The 26,169-nt window shown below is 37.6% G+C and overlaps 2 long non-coding RNA genes and 1 pseudogene across 3 annotated transcripts in view; all 3 read right to left on the bottom strand.

The window, feature by feature from the left end:
- The window catches only part of LOC309867661, a 743,341-nt gene that overhangs the window by 222,765 nt on the left and 494,407 nt on the right, over positions 1–26,169 (bottom strand). The window lies entirely within an intron of this gene.
- LOC309867660 (myocyte-specific enhancer factor 2A-like) overlaps positions 1–26,169 on the bottom strand; it is a 396,028-nt pseudogene that overhangs the window by 35,567 nt on the left and 334,292 nt on the right. The gene's annotated exons all lie outside the window — the stretch shown is intronic.
- Positions 20,290–26,169, bottom strand: part of LOC309867663 — a 239,157-nt gene continuing 233,277 nt past the window's right edge. Inside the window, exon 2 of the long non-coding RNA XR_014313295.1 lies at positions 20,290–21,921. This is a non-coding gene — a long non-coding RNA (uncharacterized lncRNA). The remainder of the gene's footprint in view (positions 21,922–26,169) is intronic.

Below are 26,169 nucleotides of genomic sequence, written 5' to 3'. Positions count from 1 at the left end.
GAAACTTTTCCCCTACTACTTCCCTACAATAAAATTCTAAGAGCACTTATTCAATAGAACATTCATTTATTTATACTACCTTGTATTTACCTATCTAATGTACACTCAACTAATACGTGAACTTTCAAGTCAAAGACTGAAGTCTAGACTGCTTTACATTTTTCTGAATCTAGACAAACAAGGTGGTAGACAAGCATAAAATATTTATTTATTAATACTTGCAAGATAAAAAAAAAAGGCAAAGAACGAGATCAGGATGCTATGACAAGTTCCTTTAGAAGTCTTCTAAAACATAAAGTTATGAATTTGTAAAAATACATAATAAGGCAATCTAAAAATATTAGTTTGTACCAGATGGATCCACAGAAATTGTTGTATTTGGCTACTTTTGAATTATGAGAAAAAATATAATTTCATAGGTATAATTTCTTAAATTCATACATGTATTTAACTTTTATATTCTGAAAGCTGCTGGGAGATGCCCCAGTGGGCTTTTGGATAATATAGAATAGAACTGGTAGTGCAAGAGAACATCTCTTACACTGTGTGTGTATAGTCTTTACCAAACAAAGGTTTTGATTCTGGATCTTATTTTGAGCCCAGCAGGTTGGAATACAAACTTGGTAACCTGAAAAACAAAAGTCATACTTTTCTAGAGTAGAAAAATTCATACCATCTATAGAGAACCAACCCAGTTTTTTATCTTTTTTTTTTTTTTTTTTTTTTAATAATACTTTTTTTTTTTTTTTTAATTTATTTATTTGACAGAGAGAAATCACAAGTAGACAGAGAGGCAGCCAGAGAGAGAGAGAGAGAGAGAGGGAAGCAAGCTCCCTGCTGAGCAGAAAGCCCGATGCGGGACTCGATCCCAGGACCCTGAGATCATGACCTGAGCCGAAGGCAGCGGCTTAATCCACTGAGCCACCCAGGCGCCCAACCAACCCAGTTTTTTAAAAAAATCTTATTAGTACTAAGATAGAGGTCCCACAGCTCACCAACCCTTTTCTCCCACTGAGACAAAAGACAGTAAGATAAATAAAGCTTTTTTTAAATTTGGAAATTATACTCTGATTATAAAAATGGTTAACTGGAAAAGTACCCAGAACATCAATTATTTTTACATAAAGCCTTTGCCAGAGTCATCCAGCAAACCAGGGTTGGTGGCAGAGATGACACACCATGCAGACCTTGAGATGGAGCTCCTGGTGTCAAGCCTTTAGAACACCCGGTATTCCTTCCTGCCTTGGGTGCCACGTGACTGTATTCTCTCAATAAATTCTCCTTTAGGGGTATCTGGGTGGCGCAGTTAATTAAACATCTGCCTTTGACTCAGGTAATGGTCTCCAGGTCCTAGGATCGAGCCCTGAAGCAGGCTCTCTGCTCAACAGGGAGCCTTCTTCGCCCTCTCCTTCGGCCCCTCTTCCCTGCTTGTGCTCTCTCTTTCAAATAAATACAATCTTTTTTTAAAAAATGATAAATTCTTCTTTAGCTTGAGTTACTTTAAATGGATTTCTAGTTCTTAAAATCAAAGAACCTTGATGAAAAAAACTATCATAATCCTTTAGGTCATATATTAGTGGTCTCTTATCTAAGTCCTATAATTCCCAAAACAAGTCTGGCTAGTGCCCCCACTACTCTGAGCTCAGAAAGGATCCCAAACCTGGAAGTAAGATGCCTGAGCAGTGCTCACTGTTTCTAGCCAAAGATAATTGATTCAAATAATGGTACATATACCAACAAAGATCCTTAAAGTGCTGTATTGTTCTACTTACAAAGCATCACCGACCCTATCTCTCAAGTTCAAGGAAGCAGATACAGAATTCTCGGTATATAGCACAGCGTGGCAGGTCCTATAATTCATTTTCTAGCCTATATTATTAAATCTGCTAGTGACAGTGGAGATGGAAAGGATAAGGAAATGGTGGAAAGGAGACAGGGAAAAGAAACTCAAGACAAAAACAATGCTGTTCACTTTTTTCCCTAAGTATATCCAAGTTTTCTTTTATACAATAAATTTAAAAAAGCAAACATATTTCAAAATGGGTTGTATACAAAAGGTGGTCAATTTTAAACAGCTTTTTTTTTTTTTTAGCTTACATGCTCTTATCCCCAAAAAACAATGTATTTAAAATTTTAGATACGCTTATTCTCCATGGAAATTACATATATGCATGTGTATATATAGAGATATTATATAAATACATATACATAAAATCATGTTACCATAATATTTTATTTTTTAATAAAGAAATCTAGTACTCATGATATTTTTCACTGTAAATAAGTTTAAATATTTAAACTCTAGGAAGTCTGAAATAAGAACTGATAAAAATCCCGACCGGCGGGGTGAGGGACGCCTGGGTGGCTCAGTCAGTTAAGCGGCTGCCTTCGGCTCAGGTCATCATCCCAGCGTTCTGGGATCGAGTCCCACATCGAGGCTCCTTGCTCAGTAGGGAGCCTGCTTCTCCCTCTGCCTGCCACTCTGTCAGCCTGTGCTCACTCGCTCCCTCGCTCTCTGACAAGTAAATAAATAAAATCTTAAAAAAAAAAATCCCAGGGAGGAGTCAAGATGGTGGAGAAGTAGCAGGCTGAGACTACTTCAGCTAGCAGGAGATCAGCTAGATAGCTTATCTAAAGATTGCAAACACCTGCAAATCCATCAGATCGAAGAGAAGAAGAACAGCAATTCTGGAAACAGAAAAACAACCACTTTCTGAAAGGTAGGACTGGCGGAGATGTGAATCCAAAGCGATGAGAAGATAGACCCCGGGGAGAGGGGCCAGCTCCCGGAAAGCGGTGGAGCAACGGAGCACAAAATCAGGACTTTTAAAAGTCTGTTCCACTGAGGGACATCGCTCCAGAGGCTAAACCGGGGTGAAGCCCACGTGGGGTCAGCGTGGCCTCAGGTCCCGCAGGGTCACAGAAGGATCTGGGGTGTCTGAGTGTCACAGAGCTTGCGGGTATTGGAACGGGAAAACCAGCTACAGAGACAGAGCGGACAGTAAGCTCACAGCTCGGTGTTACCTTGAACCAACCACAGGCACGGTGAGCTCGGAGCACGGCTGGAGGTCAAGCAGATGGGAGTAACTGGGCACTGTTCTCTGAGGGCACACTGAGGAGTGGGGCCCCTGGCTCTCGGCTCCTCTGGGCTGGAGACCAGGAGGCCGCCATTTGTATTCCCGTTCTCCGGAAGTCTACGGAAAGTGCCCAGGGAACAAAAGCTCCTGAAAGCAAACCCGAGCGGATTACTCAGCCTGGCCCCTGGTAAGGGTGGTGCAATTCCGCCTGGAGCAAAGACACTTGAGAATCACTACACCAGGGCCTTCCCCCAAAAGATGAACAAGAAATCCAGCCAAGACCAAGTTCACCTACAAAGGAGTGTGGTTTACAATACCAAAGAGAGTAGCAGAATTCCAGAGGAGGAGAAAGCAAAGCACGGAACTCATGGCATTATCCCTGTGATTTTTTTTAGTCTCGCAGTTAATTTAATTTTTTTTTCTTGCCTTCTGGTAAAATTTTTTTTTACCTTTTACCCTTTTTTTAACGTTTTTAAACTAGTTTATCTAATATATATATATTTTCTTTTTTATATTTTTCTTTATTTGTTTTCTTTTCTAAAATTTTTTTCTTTTTTTTTTTTCTTCCTTTTTGAACCTCTTTTTATCCCCTTTCTCCCCCTTCACGATTTAGGATCTCTTCTGATTTGGTTTAAGCATATTTTCCTGGGGTTGTTGCCACCCTTTTAGTATTTTACTTGCTCCTTCATATACTCTTATCTGGACAAAATGACAAGGCAGAAAAATTCACCACAAAAAAAAAAGAGCCAAGAGGCAGTACCGAAGGCTAGGGACCTAATCAATACAGACATTGGTAATATGTCAGATCTAGAGTTCAGAAGGACAATTCTCAAGGTTCTAGCTGGGCTCGAAAAAGGAATGGAAGATATTAGAGAAACCCTCTCGAGAGATATAAAAGCCCTTTCTGGAGAAATAAAAGAACTAAAATCTAACCAAGTTGAAATCAAAAAAGCTATTAATGAGGTGCAATAAAAAACGGAGGCTCTCACTGCTAGGATAAATGAGGCAGAAGAAAGAATTAGTGATATAGAAGACCAAATGACAGAGAATAAAGAAGCTGAGCAAAAGAGGGACAAACAGCTACTGGACCACGAGGGGAGAATTCGAGAGATAAGTGACACCATAAGACGAAACAACATTAGAATAATTGGAATTTCAGAAGAAGAAGAAAGAGAGAGGGGAGCAGAAGGTATACTGGAGAGAATTATTGGGAAGAATTTCCCCAATATGGCAAAGGGAACGAGCATCAAAATTCAGGAGGTTGAGAGAACACTACTCAAAGTCAATAAGAATAGGCCCACACCCCGTCACCTAATAGTAAAATTTACAAGTCTCAGTGACAAAGAGAAAATCCTGAAAGCAGCCTGGGAAAAGAAGTCTGTAACATTCAATAGTAAAAGTATTAGATTGGCAGCTGACTTATCCACAGAGACCTGGCAGGCCAGAAAGAGCTGGCATGATATTTTCAGAGCACTAAACGAGAAAAACATGCAGCCAAGAATACTATATTCAGCTAGGCTATCATTGAAAATAGAAGGAGAGATTAAAAGCTTCCAGGACAAACAAAAACTGAAAGAATTTGCAAACACCAAACCAGCTTTACAGGAAATATTGAAAGGGGTCCTCTAAGCAAAGAGAGAGCCTACAAGTGGTAGATCAGAAAGGAACAGAGACCATATACTGTAACAGTCACCTTACAGGCAATACAATGGCACTAAATTCATATCTCTCAATAGTTACCCTGAATGCTAATGGGTTAAATGCCCCTGTCAAAAGACACAGGCTATCAGAATGGATAAAAAAAACAAAACCCATCTATATGTTGCCTCCAAGAAACTCATTTTAAGCCCGAAGACACCTCCAGATTTAAAGTGAGGGGGTGGAAAAGAATTTACCATGGTAATGGGCATCAGAAGAAAGCAGGAGTGACAATCCTTATATCAGATCAATTAGATTTTAAGACAAAGACTATAATAAGAGATGAGGAAGGACACTATATCATACTCAAAGGGTCTGTTCAACAAGAAGATTTAACAATTTTAAATATCTATGCCCCCAACGTGGGAGCAGCCAACTATATAAACCAATTAATAACAAAATCAATGAAACACATAAACACTAATACAATAATAGTAGGGGACTTTAACACTCCCCTCACTGAAATGGACAGATCATCCAAGCAAAGATCAGCAAGGAAATAAAGGCCTTAAATGACACACTGGACCAGATGGACATCACAGATATATTCAGAACATTTCATCGCAAAGCAACAGAATACACATTCTTCTCTAGTGCACATGGAAGATTCTCCAGAATAGATCACATCCTCTGTCCTAAATCAGGACTCAACATGTATCAAAAGATTGGGATCATTCCCTGCATATTTTCAGACCACAATGCTCTAAAGCTAGAACTCAACCACAAAAGGAAGTTTGGAAAGAACCCAAATACATGGAGACTAAACAGCATCCTTCTAAAGAATGAATGGGTCAACCGGGAAATTAAAGAAGAATTGAAAAAAAACCATGGAAACAAATGATAATGAAAATACAACGGTTCAAAATCTGTGGGAAACAACAAAGGCAGTCCTGAGAGGAAAATATATAGTGGTACAAGCCTTTCTCAAGAAACAAGAAAGGTCTCAAATACACAACCTCATCCTACACCTAAAGGAGCTGGAGAAAGAACAAGAAAGAAACCCTAAGCCCAGCAGGAGAAGAGAATTCATAAAGATCAGAGCAGAAATCAATGAAATAGAAACCAAAAAAACAATAGAACAAATCAACGAAACTAGGAGCTGGTTCTTTGAAAGAATTAATAAAATTGATAAACCCCTGGCCCGACTTATCAAAAAGAAAAGAGAAAGGACCCAAATAAATAAAATCATGAATGAAAGAGGAGAGATCACAACTAACACCAAAGAAATACAAACTATTATAAGAACATACTATGAGCAACTCTACGCCAACAAATTTGACAATCTGGAAGAAATGGATGCATTCCTAGAAACATATAAACTACCACAACTGAATCAGGAAGAAATAGAAAGCCTGAACAGACCCATAACCAGTAAGGAGATTGAAACAGTCATTAAAAATCTCCAAACAAACAAAAGCCCAGGGCCAGACGGCTTCCCAGGGGAATTCTACCAAACATTTAAAGAAGAATTAATTCCTATTCTCCTGAAACTGTTCCAAAAAATAGAAATGGAAGGAAAACTTCCAAACTCATTTTATGAGGCCAGCATCACCTTGATCCCAAAACCAGACAAGGATCCCATAAAAAGGGAGAGCTATAGACCAATATCCTTGATGAACACAAATGCGAAAATTCTCACCAAAATACTAGCCAATAGGATTCAACAGTACATTAAAAGGATTATTCACCACGACCAAGTGGGATTTATTCCAGGGCTACAAGGTTGGTTTAACATCCGCAAATCAGTCAATGTGATACAACACATCAATAAAAGAAAGAACAAGAACCATATGATACTCTCAATAGATGCTGAAAAAGCATTTGACAAAGTACAGCATCCCTTCCTGATCAAAACTCTTCAAAGTGTAGGTATAGAGGGCACATACCTCAATATCATCAAAGCCATCTATGAAAAACCCACCGCAAATATCATTCTCGATGGAGAAAAACTGAAAGCTTTTCCGCTAAGGTCAGGAACACGGCAGGGATGTCCATTATCACCACTGCTATTCGACATAGTACTAGAGGTCCTAGCCTCAGCAATCAGACTACAAAAGGAAATTAAAGGCATCCAAATTGGCAAAGAAGTAGTCAAATTATCACTCTTTGCAGATGATATGAAACTATATGTGGAAAACCCAAAAGACTCCACTCCAAAACTGCTAGAACTTGTACAGGAATTCAGTAAAGTGTCAGGATATAAAATCAATGCACAGAAATCAGTTGCATTTCTCTACACCAACTACAAGACAGAAGAAAAAGAAATTAAGGAGTCAATCCCATTTACAATTGCACCCAAAACCATAAGATACCTAGGAATAAACCTAACCAAAGAGGCAAACAATCTATACTCAGAAAACTATAAAGTACTCATGAAAGTAATTGAGGAAGACACATGCTCCTGGATTGGAAGAATAAATATTGTGAAAATGTCTATGCTACCTAAAGCAATCTACACATTTAATGCAATTCCTATCAAAGTACCATCCATCTTTTTCAAAGAAATGGAACAAATAATGCTAAAATTTATATGGAACCAGAAAAGACCTTGAATAGCCAAAGGGATATTGAAAAAGAAAGCCAATGTTGGTGGCATCGCAATTCCAGTCTTCAAGCACTATTACAAAGCTGTCGTCATCAAGACAGCACGGTACTGGCACAAAAACAGACACATAGATCAATGGAACAGAATAGAGAGCCCAGAAATAGACCCTCAACTCTATGGTCAAATAATCTTCGACAAAGCAGGAAAGAATGTCCAATGGAAAAAAGACAGCCTCTTCAATAAATGGTGCTGGGAAAATTGGACAGCCACATGCAGAAAAATGAAATTGGACCATTTCCTTACACCACACACGAAAATAGACTCAAAATGGTTGAAGGACCTCAATGTGCAAAAGGAATCCATCAAAATCCTTGAGGAGAACACAGGCAGCAAACTCTTCGACCTCAGCCACAACAACATCTTCCTAGGAACATCGCCAAAGGCAAGGGAAGCAAGGGCAAAAATGAACTATTGGGATTTCATCAAGATCAAAAGCTTTTGCACAGCAAAGGAAACAGTTAAAAAAATCAAAAGACAACTGACAGAATGGAAGAAGGTATTTGCAGAAGACATATCAGATAAAGGACTAGTGTCCAGAATCTATAAAGAACTTAGCAAACTCAACACCCAAAGAACAAATAATCCAATCAAGAAATGGGCAGAGGACATGAGCAGACATTTCTGCAAAGAAGACATCCAGATGGCCAACAGACACATGAAAAAGTGCTCCATATCACTCGGCATCAGGGAAATACAAATCAAAACCACAATGAGATATCACCTCACACCAGTCAGAATGGCTAAAATCAACAAGTCAGGAAATGACAGATGCTGGCGAGGATGCGGAGAAAGGGGAACCCTCCTACACTGTTGGTGGGAATGCAAGCTGGTGCAGCCACTCTGGAAAACAGCATGGAGGTTCCTCAAAATGTTGAAAATAAAACTGCCCTATGTCCCATCAATTGCACTACTGGGTATTTACCCTAAAGATACAAACGTACTGATCCAAAGGTGCACGTGCACCCGAATGTTTATAGCAGCAATGTTCACAATAGCCAAACTATGGAAAGAACCTAGATGTCCATCAACAGATGAATGGATCAAGAAGATGTGGTATATATACACAATGGAATACTATGCAGCCATCAAAAGAAATGAAATCTTGCCATTTGCGACAACATGGATGGAACTAGAGCGTATCATGTTTAGCGAAATAAGTCAAGCATAGAAAGACAACTATCATATGATCCCCCTGATATGAGGAAGTGGTGATGAAATATGGGGGCTTAAGTGGGTAGAAGAAGAATCAATGAAACAAGATGGGATTGGGAGGGAGACAAACCATAAGTGAGTCTTAATCTCACAAAATAAACTGAGGGATGCTGGGGGGAGGGGGTTTGGGGGAAGGTGGTGGGATTATGGACATTGGGGAGGGTGTGTGCTTTGGTGAGTGCTGTGAAGTGTGTAAACCTGGTGATTCACAGACCTGTACCCCTGGGGATAAAAATATATGTTTATAAATAAAATAAAAAATTAAAAAAAATCACAGGGGGCTGGCATTTTCTGCAATTTTTGTTATGCTACAAAGTTTTCAACTCAGGAGTCTATAGACACTCTCTGAGTGTTTACCAGAGCCCACACCTGACAAGACTGTGTTTAACAACTGCCTACAAAGAACTGAAATGTTCTTTAATGTATGCTCAATTCTGCTACTGCCAAATTCCATTACAATCTAATAGAATCACAGTACTCAGAAGCAAAACTATGGAACTAAAATACTCAATAGGTATATATGCATGATTTTTTAAATGCACAAGGAGCTAATTAATCAATCTATAATAACACCACCCATCCTGAATCTCATTTCTGTCAAGCACCTGAGCAGTAAATGCTCCATAAATACTGGATGAATGGATAATCAGATCTAGCACACGATATGACTACTTGTAAAATAAAGGAATAACATATCTTAAGTTTCAAGAAACTCAAACCAAATAGGGCTATTTTAAATAGGCAAAGTTCTCTTTTTCCTCATTTTTAATAACTGTTGTTAATTAAAGACATTTCATATTCTTCCTAAACACTCTGAAAATGCATAAAAACATTTAATTTTTTAAAACTGAAAAATTCACAAAGAAAGGCCATCAAAATTTATTAAATTCAACAATTATAAAATGACTACTAGTAATCAAACCAAATCAAAACACAGACTAGAACTGGAACCTATATATCTCCCTCAATCACACACCTCTCCTCTCTGCCCTCTCCAGGAAAGACCACCCAACCTCTGTGATGATGAAGCTTTCTGGTTTACCACATGTATGCGTACCTGTAACTATATCCTTCGGCTTACTTTTTAATATTATGTGAATGAAGTATATGCGATGCATTCTTCTGTCTCGCCTCTTTTATTATACATTATGTTTATTAGATTCAGGGTTGCATACAGATCTAGTTTGTTCATTTTCACTGAATATTGTAACTCATTGTATAGGGGAAAAACTTTATTCATTCTACTGCAGATATTGGAGTTGCTTCAGTTTTTGGCCATTATTGAAATGAAAATGGTGCTATGAACATTTTTGTAAACATAATCTACCCCATATCTACACACACTTCTCTAGAGTATATTCTTGGAAAAGGAACTGCTAAGTTCATAAAATATGTGGCTCTTATCTTTCTTATACTAGATAATGTCAAAACATTTTTTAAAGTACTTTTTTCTTTGAACAACACAGGTTTAAACTGTGCAGACCTACCCAAATCTCTTTCCTAATAAATACAGTATAATACAGTAAATGTATTTTTTCTTCCTTCGAGTTTTCTTAATAACATCTTCTCTTCTCCAGCTGACTTTACTGTCAGGATACAGTATGTAACACATATAACTTGAAAAATGTGTGTTAACTGACTATGTTACTGGTAAGGCTTCTGGTAAGCAGCTAAGTTTAGGGGGAGTCAAAAGTCAAACATGGATTTTAAACTGCACAGGGTGCTGTTTTCCCAACTGTGGAGCTGTTCAAGGGTCAACTATAATTGTATCGAAGTACATTTCTACCTGAAATGAGAAGTTGATTTGCATTTCCCTGATTACTAAGGAACTGAAGCACATTTCATACCTATTGGCTCTCTGAATTTTTTTTTCTAAGTGTCTGGTCAAGTACTTTCCAAATTTTCAGTTGGGTTGTTCATCTTTTTCGTATTTATTGTCATTTTTAAAATTTGAAATCAACATAAGTCCTTTACTAATTTTATGCATTATAAAAATCTTTTTCCATTCTGTGGTTTGAAAAAAAAAACTGCCTTCAGATTAAAAACAAAGTCAAATTTACCAATTTTTCCTTTATACTTTTTATGTCTTCAATAAATCCTTCCCTACCTCAAAATCATAAAAATAATCTCCTATATCTTCTAAAAGCTTTCAATTTTGCCTTCTGCATTTAAGTCTATAATCTTCCTGGAGATAGATTTTATGTAAGATATGAGGTAGACTCCCTTCATAGTTTCCTATGTATCTAATTGTCCCAACACTATTAAAGAATTTTTTTCTTTCCCCTATGATTATAGATACCCCCATTTATGCACACATGGTTCAGTTTCTAAGCTATTACTTCACTGCTATGTTTGGAAATCAGTATTTGTGCATTGTCATAGTATCTTCATTACTACAGCTTTAAAATTAGTCACAATATATTGTAGAGCAAACCCTCTCACACTGTTATTCTTCAGGATGTCTTCTTTTCCCCCTCATTTTTCCTTTATTTCAGAATCAGTTGTTGAATTCTTTTGACTGGCATTTCCTTGACTCTATAAAGATTATTATTATTATTTTATTTATTTATTTATTTATTTGGTTGGTTGGTTTTTTGGTGGCAGAGATATATACCTATTGAGAGTTCCATTCCACAATGATGGGATAACTCTGTTAAATCAACCCTACATTCCTGTGAGCAATCCAATGTAGTCATAATACACTGTCCCTTTTATATACTGCTGGATTTAATTTCTGTTTTAGTTAGCATAAGTAACATGAGATGCTTTAATGAACAAAACACTCTCAGTGGTCTAACACAATGAAGTTTCCTATTCATAAAAAGCCATATGAGGATGTTTCTTATCTCAGAGGCTTGCATGAGATTATTCAGAGCCCAGATTCATTTATCTTGTGCTTCCACACATAAGACCTCAAGAGTGCCCATCTGGATTCGCTGCACCTGGCAGGCAAAGAGGGAAGAGACAGTATGAAGATCATGTGGGAGGTATTTGACAGATCAGCCCTGGAACCAGCATGTGTCACTTCTACTCAAATTCCATTGGCCAATTTAGTCACATGGCTACTCCCAAAGAGAGGCTGATAGAGTCTATATGCATGCCCAAGGAGTACAGAAAATGGATCAACGTGAAAACAAGTTAAGTGTCTCCACTAAAAAAGATGTGAGCTCAAAGGAGTGGACTAATATTTTGCTTAGGAGTTCTGCATTTATGTTCAGTGGGGCTGACTTCTGATTTTTCTTCTTCGAACTCTGCTTGCTGGTTTTGCTATCAAAGTTGGGCTAGCGCATATAATGGAGAAAAGAGTGTTTCTTCTTCTTCTGTTCTCTGAAAGAGTTTAGAAATACTGGCATTATTTCTTCCTTAAAAAATCTGTTAGTCCTTGCTTATGAAGCCATCTGGACTTGGAGTTCTTCTGTGGTAAACTTCACAATTAAGACTATTCAGGTTGTCTATAGTTTCATGATTCCATTTTGTTAAGTTTTATTTTTCTGAAAATTTGTCCACTGAGTCAAAATATTTGAGGCACAACAGGATTCTGAGATTTTACATACACAAAAAAAGTATACTAAGATAGCTGATGAAAAACAAATTAAATGGTACCATTGCAACCTAGGTTAACCTCCTATCTTTACAAAGGAGAATATGAAGCTTAGGAGAGACCCAAGTACTCTGCCTTCAACTCTACCACATCACACAGCTCTTAAATAGCAGAACTAGGACTAGAATCTAAATCTTCTGATGTCCAATTCAGTGCTTTTTCCACCACACTGTACTAGTTCAGCTGGTTCAACAGACTGCATTAATCAGCTGATAAATGAAAGGGAGAACACAGAGAGGCTTGGGATCAGGAAACACTTCAACCTTGGGAAGACAGCACATTCCTTTTGCATATAGCTATAGGCAATGCCTTCTGGCTCCTTCTCCAGTTCCTCCATAATCTTATTCCTATCTTCCTCAGTAAGAAGTGTGTCATGTTCAAAATATGGCTTCTTTAAATTTTAAAAGTTCTATGATACTCCTAGGATTGAGTGTAAAGATCCCAATAAATGACAATGATACTTCTTCCCTTAACCCTGAGCAATCCCAACAGTTTGAGGGGGCCCTTAACTCACAGAAACCCAGATATTGGGCATCAGCCTATCAACAGAGGATAATGTAATTCTGTTGCAAATCTTCACACATAAATATTTTGATAAACTTGGTTCTCAGTGCACCATGAAGTCAGGAAAGTGTATCTTCAAAAGCCTTGGCTATTGGTTTTCACCATCCCTTCTTAGTGTGTGTGTGTGTTTTAATTGTACAAATAATTTAATTTGCCTTCTTTTTTTCCAACAAAACTTACTGAGAGTACCTACTAGGTTCTAATGTTCACTGATGAAACAGAGACACGGGTCACTGTCTACTGGAAGCTTCTGAAGATCATTTGATCTTCCCATGAAGACTGCTTTCTTACCAAGACAGTCTGACTTGGGTTTTGGACCCCTTCTTCAAAAGCCTGACATGGTTTAGTTGCAAAACTGATACACAGTTTTTTTGCTTTTTTTTTTTTTAAATGAATGAGCCAATTTATTAACCCAGCATTTGTTCTAATACTTCTGGTGGCACTTGATACCTGTCTGGTGATTCTTTCCAGATTTCTCTGTCCCTGATGTGTCAGTGTGCAGGTTCCCTCTTGGTCCTTCTTCATAGTTTTCAGCTCCTAAGTTTTGGAGGCCTTGTGGGCCATGCTCCTAGAACCTCTGCTGAAGTGGCTGGGCATGAACCCATTTCTCTGGTGTCCCCCGTAGATATTGGTTATGGAGCTGACCCCAGCACCACCCTAGAGAAACAGGTGCCGTGCTGTGGAAGCAGCCCATGTGTAGAACCAGTTCTCATCAGGGACTTCTGGGTGGTTCGGTCGGTTAAGCTGCTACCTTCGGCCTGGGTCATGATCCAAGGGTCCTGGGAGGGAGTCCTTGCTCAGTGGGGAGTCTGCTTTTCCCTCTGTCTGCTGTTTCCTCTGCTTGTGCTCTCTGTGACAAATAAATAAAATCTTTAAAAAACAAACAAACAAAACAATTCTCATCACAGGGAGCAAGCAAGCTCTTTCTGCTATAGTGTCTACCCATGCAGGGGCTTTCAGCTCCCCAAATTTTTTCAGCAAAGACTGCCAGAGCGCTGATGAATTCCTGCTAGTTCATGTCTTTTACAGTACCTCCAGCTATAGTGTGGCCTCCCTGCTGCCAGCCAGAAGAAAGGAAGCAATGGGGTTTCCTGGGCATGTAAGTCAGGTGTCCTGCCTTCATTCTTTAAGGCATTTTCTCTGAATATAGAATTCTAAATTGGATTACAAGTTCCGTCTTCTCAACACATTCAGGATATCATTTCATTGACTAGAGATTTTCATTTGCGGCTATTTAGAGTCACTACTCCTTTGAAGATAAACTGCTCTGTATGTTTTTCTCTTTGTCTTTGTTTTCTGTAGTTTTACTCCATATATATATATATATTCTTTTTTCTTTTATTCTGCAAGGGATTTGTTAAACTCCTTAAACCAATCCTGGAAAATTGTCATTATCTCTTCAAATATCGCATCTGCCCCCATCATATTCATCCTCTCTTCCTCTCCTTCTAGAAAGCCAACAAAAATTCAGGCTAGAATTTCCAACCAATTTTCCTTTTCCTCAACATCTTATATTTTCTACCTTTTCATCTCTTTGTGGTGAGCCTCCAGATAACCTGTTTCAGTTCACAAATTCTTGTGAATTTTCATTGCTCTAAGTATTTCATTCAATTTTGCTATATTACTTCTTTCAGATTTTCCTGTTTCTTGCAGATATTTTCAAGCTTGTTTATTAAAACAGAGTGAAACTGTTTATAATCTATGTATAATAATGAGTATCTGAAGTATTTAGATGTTAGTTTCTGCTATTTCTTCTGCATTTTGCTTATGGTGTCTTATTTTCTTTTATGGTCAGTCATCTTTGTATGAGGTATGCTCTATGGTTTTGAAAGGTTATTTGAAAGAGATTTTTGATGCTTTGAATAAAGTGCCTTTCTTCAAAAAGTATATCAATTTGCTTCTTCCAGATACCTGAGGCAAAAGTTTTCCCGGGCTTCCTGTGTTAAATGATTTTGGACAATGAGTGGTCCCACACAATGCTGGTACTTGTTTTACAACCCACAGAGACAGGTTCTCTTTCTTACTTTTCTTATTCTCCTCTTCCCCCATCTGTTCAGGACAACAGATCTCCCCTTGCAATTTTTTCAAGTGAGAAAAGACTGTGGACTTTTTGTTCTTCCTGAGGTCCCAGTTTGATATGGGAGGCGATCTATTAGACTTGGAAACCTACATGTAATGAGTTGTTCTTTGCTTCTGGATCCAACAAAACCTGAAGCTCAGTTTTCAACTGTTTTATCCTGGTGGGCAAATGACTCAGGGTAGCCAGAATTTTAAATACTTCTTTACCTCTTAGGATCTTACCTTTTCTTAGATTTTGGTCTGGCATGTTCCTTAACAGCTCTTTGATACTATAAGGAAGTTTTTGTACAATTTTTCTAGTATTTTTAGTTGTCTTCAGCAGAAGGGTTGGTCCAGATAACCTGATCCAACATTACAGAAATAAAACAACAACAACAACAACAATGTTTTAGAAAAAAATTGACCAAATATTTTCTAATGACATCTACAAAGTTTTTTGATGATGTTTCTGCTTTTCCTTGAATTGTGGAAAGGAGTCCCATATTTTCTACAGAATTCCACTGTCAAGTTCCTCAAAAAGTTCAACACAGAGCTATCATACAAACTGGCCAATGCCACTCTTAGGTAGATACCTAAGAAAAATGAAAACATGTCCGTACAAAAACTTGTACACAAATTCAGAGCCACATTTTTGTAGCAATAAAACAGTAGAAATAACCCAATGTCCATCAATGAATGACTGGATAAACAAAATATGGTTTATCCATACAATGGAATATCATTTAACCATGGAATGATATATTGGTACATACTACAATATAAATGAACCTTGGAAGTATTATGCTGAATGGAAGAAGCTAGACACAAGACAGAACATTTATATGAAATATCCAGAATAGGCAAATTCATAGACACACAAAAAAGGTTAGTGTTTGCCAGGATGAGGAGGTAAGGGGAGCTGGGAAATGACTGTGAACGGTTGATGAAAATGTTCTGGAATTAGCGTGCACAGTTGCACAAACTTTTGAATACATTAAAAACTATAATTTTAAATGGTGAATTCTATGGTCTGAAAATTATATCTCAATAAAAAGAGAAAAAGTTAATCTCAAATGTGTCTACGTTGTGGTAGCCGCTAGCTAAACTACGTTGCCTTGCTGAACATTCAATCATTCAATTTCACATGACAGTGAAGGATTTGGGGGCAATAATTTATAAAGATATCAGGTAGTGTGAAAGCACTTTATGCAGGTTGCAGAAAACACTAGAAATTTTTACCATTATTACGAATAATCACACTGGAATTCACACCTATTGAGTCTTATACCCAGGTATATTAAGATTAGCACTGAACAGAACTATAGGAAACAAAAGCCAATAGAATCTATGAAAACAGCTATTTTTTGTACCTTAAAAGAAACCAGTAATAATACAACACCCCCCACACCCAGAATAATCTTTTACACAGCAGCCGCTTATTCAGATGAATATTAGCTGATAAATTTGCTTTAAAAAAAAAAAAGCAAAACTCTTTCTATGATTAAACAATACAGTCTGCTATACTATAATGTGTTTTGAAATGTAAATTAGGTGCCATGAAACTGACAAATAGGGAATGGTGTCAGTATAAAGAAGTCACTCTGGTTCACTGGGGATTTTTCCTAGGAAAGGGGAGCCAGGAAAGTGGCAACCTTTAGCAGGAAAGGAGAAAGGCCTCCTGAGAGCCAGAGCTTTTTAAAAAAAGAAAAAAAGAAATTGAAAACGAGGGCTTCAGAGGACTATTCCCAGCCTTTATGAAGGTTGTAATATTTCCCATGCTCACTTTAATGGCAAGCCCCCCCACCTTCCATTGCTCATTGCTACACAGTCATCTGCACTGTCCTAAGACCCACTATCTCCATTCTAATTAAATGTTGCCAACACTTCTACTCAAGTAATCAATTCTGTGCATTTATAACACCTACTGTGGTAGCCACTAACTACATACTAAGCTGTCTCACTGAGCAGTTCAAATTCTCTTTTCAATTACTAATTATTTTTTAGTTTGTGTTGATCAAAACACAACGTTGCACAGGTTTTGGAGTTTATGAGATTTTTCAGGAATGCATTACAGCAGAAGCACTTGTATGTTTTTCTTTTTAAGTCTGTTTACTTTTCTAAAGGTTGGAAATAATATATCGTGGGAGTCAATGTGGAAGATGGGGGCAATACAGCAATCAAGGCAGTATTTCCAGTATTACAGTGTGAAGAGAATCACATTCTTTCATTCTTGAACTTTATTTCCATTTAAACATACTTCATTGCTTTTTGTCCTTAACACTTTTGGGTAACGTCTGATGTTTGTTTTTTGTTTTTTAATTTAAAGATTTATTTGAGACAGAGAGACAGTGTGTGTATGGGGCAGGGGAGCAGAGAATCTCAAGCAAGATTCCACACTGTGCAGGGCCTAACGTGGGGCTTGATCCTGTCACCATGAGACCGTGAACCTGACTTAAAATCAAGTTGGACACCCAACCAACTGAGCCACCCAGGCATCCCTGATAAAGTTTTAAGAGTATAAATTAACTGAAGGAAGCAACAATGCTTTTAGTTCAACCGTACAGGTTATTATTAAGCTGTGTGCTGATTTTGGGGAATCCAGTGGGAAGAATATTGATGTTCTTTAGCAAAGACTTTCTGAGATAGACCCAGGGTCTTCAAGAAAACATTATTTACGTCTTGGTTTTGTCACTGCAAACTCGTAAGATCTTGGACCAGTCCTTGGCTTTGTTTGGACTCCTGCTTTCTTATCATTTAAATAAAGTACAGAACTAGATCAGGGTTTTCCAAACCTTCTCATAATAAACTCCCTTTTACAGTAACTTTGGTCACTTTTTCATAATAAATAATGACTTTAAATAAAAATACTGTAAATTGTTACATCAAGGGAGATCACATTACAAAGCTTATTTATACTTATACTTGATCACATTCACATTATGGGTAAATTCTAAACATTTCCTTTTCTACAAATGATGCTCTCTTCAATTTTTTTATAGATCAATTAAGAAAAAGCATGACATGTCAATATTCCATAATCTTTAGGACACAGTCTAAACCACATTTTAATCACCATTCCTCATTCAAGCTAAGTGGAACAGCATTCTTCTTCATAAAATCTCAACATTACCAAAGACTATCATAATTAAAAGATGAGATCTGTAGTCTATTTTTAAAAGCTATAAACCTCTTTAAAATGCTGGTAATCTGCTGCCAGATTAGTATTCTTGTAACAATTATTTGACTACCTAAACTTTTAAACACCTCTAAAGGCTGCCCACTGCCTGTAAGACAAAGGTCAAACACCACAGCCTGATATTCAAGGCACTGTATCAGCTACACCCAGTCTGTCTGTTCCTCACCTTTATTATTCACCCATACAAACTCTTTACTCCACAGACGTGTGTATGATGTGTAGTAATATTAAGGTTTATTTTTTCTTTATGTATATCCAGCTTTTCTAGCACCATTTATTGAAAAGACTTTCCTTTTCTCATTGATTAACCTTAGCACTTTTGTCAAACGTCCACTGACCATGAATGTATGGGTCTGTTTCTGAGCTCTGTGCCCTGTTCCACTGAGCTACAGGTCTATCCCCACCTATGCAAATAGAAACTTTCTGGATCAATGTAGCTTCATAGTACCTCTCAGAGGTGGAGTATCTAGCAAGAATAAGCCAATCAGCACTTTCCATTTTCTCCTCACTACCATGATTAGTGTACTGCAGGGAGGAGTGTGGAAGCATGTTATCCAAGCCAGCATAATAGAGTTAATTTCAGAACATTTGGTGAAAACTCTAGGACACAACAGATCTCTGATGCTTTATATTTAACTTAACTAAGTTAAGTTTGTTGGTTTAATTAAGATAAGACCTGTCTTTAAGTTACAGCAGTAAATATGAAACTTTTATTCTATCAAAGTTTACTAAAGGTCAAATAAGCTTATGTTACTTGTTAAAATTTGTTAGCAAAGAAATGACGAAATTGATGGTTAATTGTTGTCTCAAAGTTCTAATGGGTAATTGCTGAAGTAACTTTCAAAGTCTTTGGTAACCTGAAAGTTTTAAAGTTTTGCTTGGATGACAAATGGAATTGAATTGTGGACAACTAGGTCTTAACCAAACAGGATAAAATGCTAAGTCGTTAATTACTGGATGTAGGTTTGTGCTTTTGACTTCTTACTTCAAAGAAACTAAGAGTATTTAAATCTGCTGGTAAACTTGTTTGCCACTTAACTGATTCATAAATTTGCCACCTGAAGAATTCTGTTGTGTAACAGTTTACAATTGGTTAATAACTAAAGGTGTTTCTAAGAATACAAAGTTCTGCTTAGTGTAACTAAGACTGATGGAAATAAGGGAAACTCTGTAGGAAAGTAGATGATAAGTAAGAAAGATTTAAGGAATGGGAATACATTTTGTTGAAGGTAAGGGAAGGTAATTTTGTCCTAAATGAGATGGTTGTTTGGAAGGAAATGGCTTGGGACAAAACCTGAATGCAAAGGAAAGTTGTAGAAGGTTTGTGAACGGAAATCTTCACAATAGAAATTCTAGATATGGTCAGGACAGACTAAAAAAGAAAGAAAAACAGCCTCCAAGGTGATTTAGCACTCTCCTGGCCTGCCTCCACACAGATTATACTTCCAAGTATAAGGGCCATTTGGCCTTGAGAGATTAAGGAAGCAGCCCAACGTTGAGGCACTGCGAAAACACCCTGTTACCATCCTCCATTGCCTGTAACCATAGAAACTCACTCTAATCTGTAAAGAATGAAAGGGGAGACTGATCACCTCCCATTAGCCAGAGATGCCCAGAAGGGGAGGGTATCCAACCTGTTTGAATCTGAAGAGTGCCTGACTGTGTGAATGTGTCTGTATGGCTCCACCACTGAGTGGGCTGCACCTTGAGTCTTGCGGGGCGTCATATGGCATAACAGTCATCTACTCCCCGGAGTAGCCTGTTCCGGGGTTTATGCGGACAGGCCTTAGCTAAGACGCTCCTAAATTCCCGTGAGGGATGCAAACAGGACAGCAGGGGAAAGATCCCCCCCCTTGTCTGTGACATCATTCATGATAGGAGGGAAACCCAGAAAACTCATATCTTAAGACTGCACACTTAGAAGTAAAATAAAAAAGGGAAAGACACTGGTATAAAAAGCTGGTTTTCTTTCTGTTTAAAAGGGGCAAAGTTTTCTTAGCTAATTGATCTGTTAAAAAGTGTAAATGGTTTTCTCTTTGCCTGCCTGAAAAATTCAGTTCCTATGTTTTGTTTTATCAGGTGTTTAACATCCCTAATTATATTTAGGCATGTGTTTTTAAACTTTCTAAGGTTTTAGCAATTGTTGACAAGATTTAAACCAATGATAAACCTTGGGTTACATTTGGGAAAATGCTATAACTATTCTAGAGATTCTATGCACTTCCTAAAGTTTTAATGTTTTGAGAGATCATCGCTTGATATTGTAATTATGGGAATGTTATATGTCACAGAAATTGTAACCTGATTTTCTTGCAGCTAAATTGTAAATTCCCATGTCTCTTTAGCTCTAACCATATCCATTCTGAGTTTTTGTCATTTATAATTGTTTTAATTCTCTTGTAAAATGAGTTTTATCTTCAAGGAGATTCCTATAAAGGACTTTCAGGACAAATACAGATATTTGATATACTTGAAAGTCCTAAAACTGAAATGGGTAAGAATTTCCAAAACTGACTAAAGCCGCATTCACCAGAATTAGTAACATGGGACTAAGTGAACTAAAAGATTATAGTGTTGTGTCTCTTAATGTTTTGTCTTACTTTAAACATTGCTGGTTCTCTCTAATGTTTGCTCTTCCAGACTAGGGATACTTTTTCTTAAGTTATCTGTAACTTATAGAGATGTATAAGTGCTCATTTGTAAAAGTGCTCAAAGAATTCAAGCTTTTCTCTCTATATGAACCCTCTGAAACCAAAAGGTCTCAGTAAGCATTCTTCTATGGCAATCAGTCATTTGCATAAGTTCAATAAGAATCTGTTCTCCTTGTAACATGACACCATTGGAAACTGGTTATTTTACCAAGGCTTTGACTGGAATGTCATATTTGAGAAAGATATGCATAAACTCAGATATGACCAGACAGCTTTAATAAACTAAGGTTGACTTTATGAAACCTGGAGCCATAAAGCGTCTTGGGACTGTTGGCCTGATACCTTGCTTACAGAGTTCCCAGCAGCCTCACCAGGTGAGTAAAGAATGTCACTCCTTGGTAGGTGCGGAGGCTCAGAAGAGGAACTCGCCCAAATCAACAGGTATTGCAGGCATGCCTGATGGCAAGTACAGGGCTTGGCTTCTGGCCCGGAGAGGCTACTAAAAGTTCAACCTAGAGATTCCTTATAAGAAGATCCAGCAAAGCAGATTCTAAAAGATCTATATGATCACACTCAACTGTTCTTGCTGAGCTTATGTAAATAATGGGCCAAGTTTGTTAAAACTGGACTTGTTTCACAAGTGAATTAGTCCTGATTTCGCTATCTCTGTAAATGAGGATTATTTTAGAGAGAAAAATTGTTTTAGTAACACACCTTTATGGATGTTAAATTCTAGATTTGATTGTCTTTAAATGTTTACCTAAGCTAAACAATTTGAGGTAAACTTCAGAGAAGTTGTACAATAGCTTCTTTAGTTGATCTTACTGTTTTGTGGGGATATTCGCAGACCCCACGGCACATGATTAAACAACTGAAAAATGGGATTGATTCCCCTACAATTGTATAACTTAACTAACACCTTATGTGTGGCTGGGATAATGAAATTGCCTAAAAGCCAGCCTATTGCACTCCATAGGATTAACTATGGACTTGTGGAGACAATGGATGACCCCACTTTCTTTATGATTGGATTGGATGATGCATGGGGAACTCCCCTTATCTCTTGACAAGTTTTCTCCCACTTGACAATGATCCTCTGTAATCAGGATATTGTTAAGGTTGGACCACTCAGAGGTCGTCTTATTGGTTTCATCCCTTAGTCATATTTATCCTAGAGGCCACCTCTGTTGAGGTGCGATTGCAAACAGATGCTTTAGCTAAGCATAGAACAGCCTTCATAAAAGGAGCCTCAAAGCTCACTATGGGACAGTCCCTGACTGTAATGATGTCACATCAGGTCCAGATTTGTCTTAGTAGCCAAATTGTCAAAGCCTAAGAATTAACATTTATACTGACTCCAAATATGCCTTTCTGGTACTACATGCCCAGGGAGCTATTTGGAAGGAAAGGGGATGCTATCAAGCCATAACTCCCCAATCAAATATGGGCCTAAGTTACAAAACCCTCCTTATCGCTATACTAAGGATGGCCTTAGATGTCCTGACAGCAGCCCAGGGTGGCACATGTGCAATTATCAAGACAGAATGTTGTGTGTACATCCCAGACTATCACAAAAGTATCACAGGACTAATAAAGGATATGAATGCCCAGATTAAGGCTCTACAAGGTCCCTCTCTCTCTTTTAGTGATTAGTTAAGTTCCTGGCTTGAAGGAGGGCTATGGCCAAATCTCCTTTTCGGGCTTCTCATTCTTATCGCCTTATTAACCTTAATATGTTGCTCTGTTCAGTGTTTCTCTACGTGGTGCCGAGACTCCATTGCTGCAATGACTTCACCACAGCAGATGATCCTTACCACGTGCAAAGACACTCGTTCACTGTCAGCGCTGGATTCAGCTGCCTCCGCCTTTCGTAACTCCCCTATACATTCCTCCACTGATCAATATTGACCCCAGTAGGTAGGGACAGCTCTACGCCCCTATTCAGCAGGAAGAAGTTACAGAAGATGAGACCTTCCACCTTCAACCACCTTAAAGATTTAAGGGTCAAAATTGTTCAGGGGGGAATGATGACGGAGCAGGAGGCTGGCTGAGAACGGAGCAGGGGCTGGCACCTTGCACCCCCTCTCCACCCACTCCCCTTGGTAATATGTGTGACATTTCACAGGCACCCCTGACTGCCCTAAAAGAAGAACAAATGGTTATCTTGCAGAGATCACAGTCCTGCAAGGCAGGAGTCTCTCTTGGTTTACAAATGTCCTTGAGATTTACAACAAAGAAGTTGCCTTATCAATAGCCAATTTCCAAAGATACATAACTCAGTTCCTCAAGCCCTAACGTCACCCTCCCCTCCATAAAAAAACCGAAGGAGATGGAGGTAGAAGGAAAAGTAAATAAAGTTAAATTTCTTTTAAGACCTAAATCTCACTAACAAGGACGTTTGATAGCAGGAATGTAACATTCCACCAGGAGACTCCCAATTGTCTTTATGTTAGCGCCTCATTAGAGGGAAAGTGGCCTTGGCTTGATAGTAACCAGGCCTTCCATATCCTGACAGTCTTCTTTATCCCAATAGCCCTTCTGAACAACCCTTTGTCCTCACCTACCCAACTCCTGTGTATATAACCAGCCACTCCTCACAACCCGGGGCAGCAGCATCTCCGTCTGCCCACGGGTCCTGTCCCCGTGCTTTAATAAACCACCATTTTGCACCAAAGATGTCTTAAGAATTCTTTCTTTAGTCGTCAGCTCCGAACCTCACCCCACCGAACCTGACTTAGGTTCTGGGACTTCATCAGTTAGGGTTAAGGAGGTGGTTGCCTTCTACAATGAAACTAGCTTGAACTATCTATTTGTTGGCATTATTAAAGTCAACTCTATTTCTTTGACTTAGGCAGTGGAGCGTTTGATAAGATACAAAGATTTTTAAAATAAGATGTCATTTTAAATTAAACACACCAGGGATATTCTCCATTTCAAGGGAATCCAGTTATGAAGTCTCTGATAAAAGATTACCTGAATAATGATCTCATAATTTACAAAATCATAATTCAAAGTGAATTACGGTTTAATAGGGAAAGGGTCTAATTTATACCGCACATAAGTGATTAAGATATACCATAAATGCTAATATAAAGTAACTTAAAATTGATACAATCACAACTGCATTAAGGGGTTTGGCTACGTAACCATGTTGTTTAACTGAAGTGAACCACAAAAGCAAAATCGAACACTTCATACACATTTCAGGGGATGTTCATAGCAAAGAGCCATTTAAATAAAACTGTGGGGAACAAGCAACAGAGATGAGTTGTAGCTGTAATAGAAGATGCTTTTACTTCTCACTGCAAACAACTGATTAACTGCTAAAAAGTAACAGAGGTTTTTTTTAACTATAAGTAGCAGATTTTTTTCCCCCGCAGTAACAAACTAAATCAATTACTGTCCAAAAATGAATGGTTGCAGTAGAGTGATAGGGTATAGAGGAAATTTAAAATGCATTTCATCAGTGGAGGCAGGTAAATTAGCTTCCTGTACACTACAATAGTTAAAGAATCTTTATCTTAATTTTAATTACTCATATAAAATCTACATTAGGATTTCATTTCTTCCTTTGTGGTTAATTCCGCATCGTTTCACACGGTTTTAGTATTTTCACAAGGAAATCCCTAATTTACTGAAATAGTCTTCTAATATAAAAACTAAGCCAAAGTATGTAACTTTTGAAGTAGTAGGGGAAAAAATTTCCTTTTTTGAATAAAAATGAAACAGAATCTCTAAATGTAAACAAAAAAGACAAAAGTATTAAGCTAATTTAAAATGTCATTAGAAATATAAATGGAAAATTATCTTTTATAAAAATATTTTACAGCAGAAAAGAATTATAGGGGAAGGCATACAGATTCTCCTTTTTGAAGGTTTTGCTTTAAAACCTATTTCTGAGTAAGATGGAAATAATTCCAAAAAATTCCTTTTATTTTCACTTTAATTAGGTTGGCAGAATTATTAGAAATACTGAAGGACAACAGATAAGGAGGGGAAAAAAAAGTGAAGAATCTCTCCCCACCCCACAACTAAAATAATATTCACAAAATATAAGTATTATTTTTGTCATTTTCTTCCATTTCATTAGTGTTTAAAATTGTGGGTAGTCACTGATGCAATGAAATGATTAAAGCATATTAACAGTGTAACTTCATACTATCCCAAGTGATATAGATTCTTATAATATTAACTTTAAAATGCATACAAAATAATCATAGATAAAATGCTGTATTATACTGCTCTACACAGTACAATAGCCTAATTTTGTCTCAATAAACAGGATATGTATATAGCCTAAGTGGGTCATGACAGAGCAATAATCAGATCCTTGTAACAAATTATTTGGATAAAAAATATATATACATTATTATACAATAATCAGATCATCCCAGGAAATGATTTGGAGAAAAAAAATTTTTTTTATATATATATAATTAAATATATGTTTTTAAATATTTTTATGTATTTTATATATATATACAACGGATTTGAAATGTGGATGTGAAGCAATCTGACAGTTAAAAGTTACTAAAGGGAAGAAATAATCATGTCTGCAATTCAGGCATTACTAGATATATGTGTTACCTCAACAATATCCGAGTTGGTTCTGCTTTCATGAGGTTCATTATACTCTGTATACTTGAGAAGAACTTTGTCCATGTCAGTGCTGGAATACTGAAACAGTTTGTTAGAGCTGTTGAAAATGATGAATGCTATTTCACAGTCACAGAGCACACTAAGTTCATAGGCTTTCTTCATTAATCCAAACTTTCTCTTTGTAAAAGTAACCTAGACGATCAAAGAAAAAAAAGGTATATTTTTAGTAAAAGCATTAGCAGTACTTGAATACAGGCTACCTAAAGATGAGGCCTCTTTTAATCCTGAGTCAGATTCCACATCTGAAAAAGGTTGGTAGGCTCATGTTCCACATGAGCCTCTTACTCCCCCATCTGCCGCAAGACTAGTGTTCCACGTTTAACTTCTAATTCCTCAGAAAGCACTCTCCTGAGGAAGTTTTCCTTTATCCCTGGCTGCCAGTCTGCTGCAGAACGCAAAAAACAAGAGGACACAGTTGACCACTGGGCCCTTATCATCCAGTGTAAAATTCACAGTCTAGGGTCAACAAATTCCCCAGTGTCCTCAAATTTTTCTTTGAATATTCTTCCAGTTTCCAACTGAAACCTGTCACCTGAAGTCCTCTCAAACAGAGACCAATATTTGTTGGTCTATTTTAAATATTACATCTACTATGCTCAAGAGCGGGAAAGATAAGTAAGTCCTTTTTGCTCCATATTCTATCTTACAAGTTATTTTTCCTTCCTTTTCCTTCAAAAGCCCCAGGTATTTTGAAGCTCACACCATGAAACTTAAACCACTCAATAACTGTCCTCTTGAAGGGCACCATGTGACCCCCTCATGTACTGATATCTTTCACCTGGTACTTCCCTTTCCAGCCCTACTTGTATAACTGGTGATTTCAGTATCCCAGTTTTAAAAAAAAAAGT

This window comes from Mustela nivalis (assembly GCF_964662115.1).
Source record: "Mustela nivalis genome assembly, chromosome: 6".
NCBI classification, from domain to species: Eukaryota; Metazoa; Chordata; class Mammalia; order Carnivora; family Mustelidae; genus Mustela; species Mustela nivalis.
Note: the sequence above shows the minus strand (reverse complement) of the source record. Positions and strands in the feature narration are given on the sequence as shown.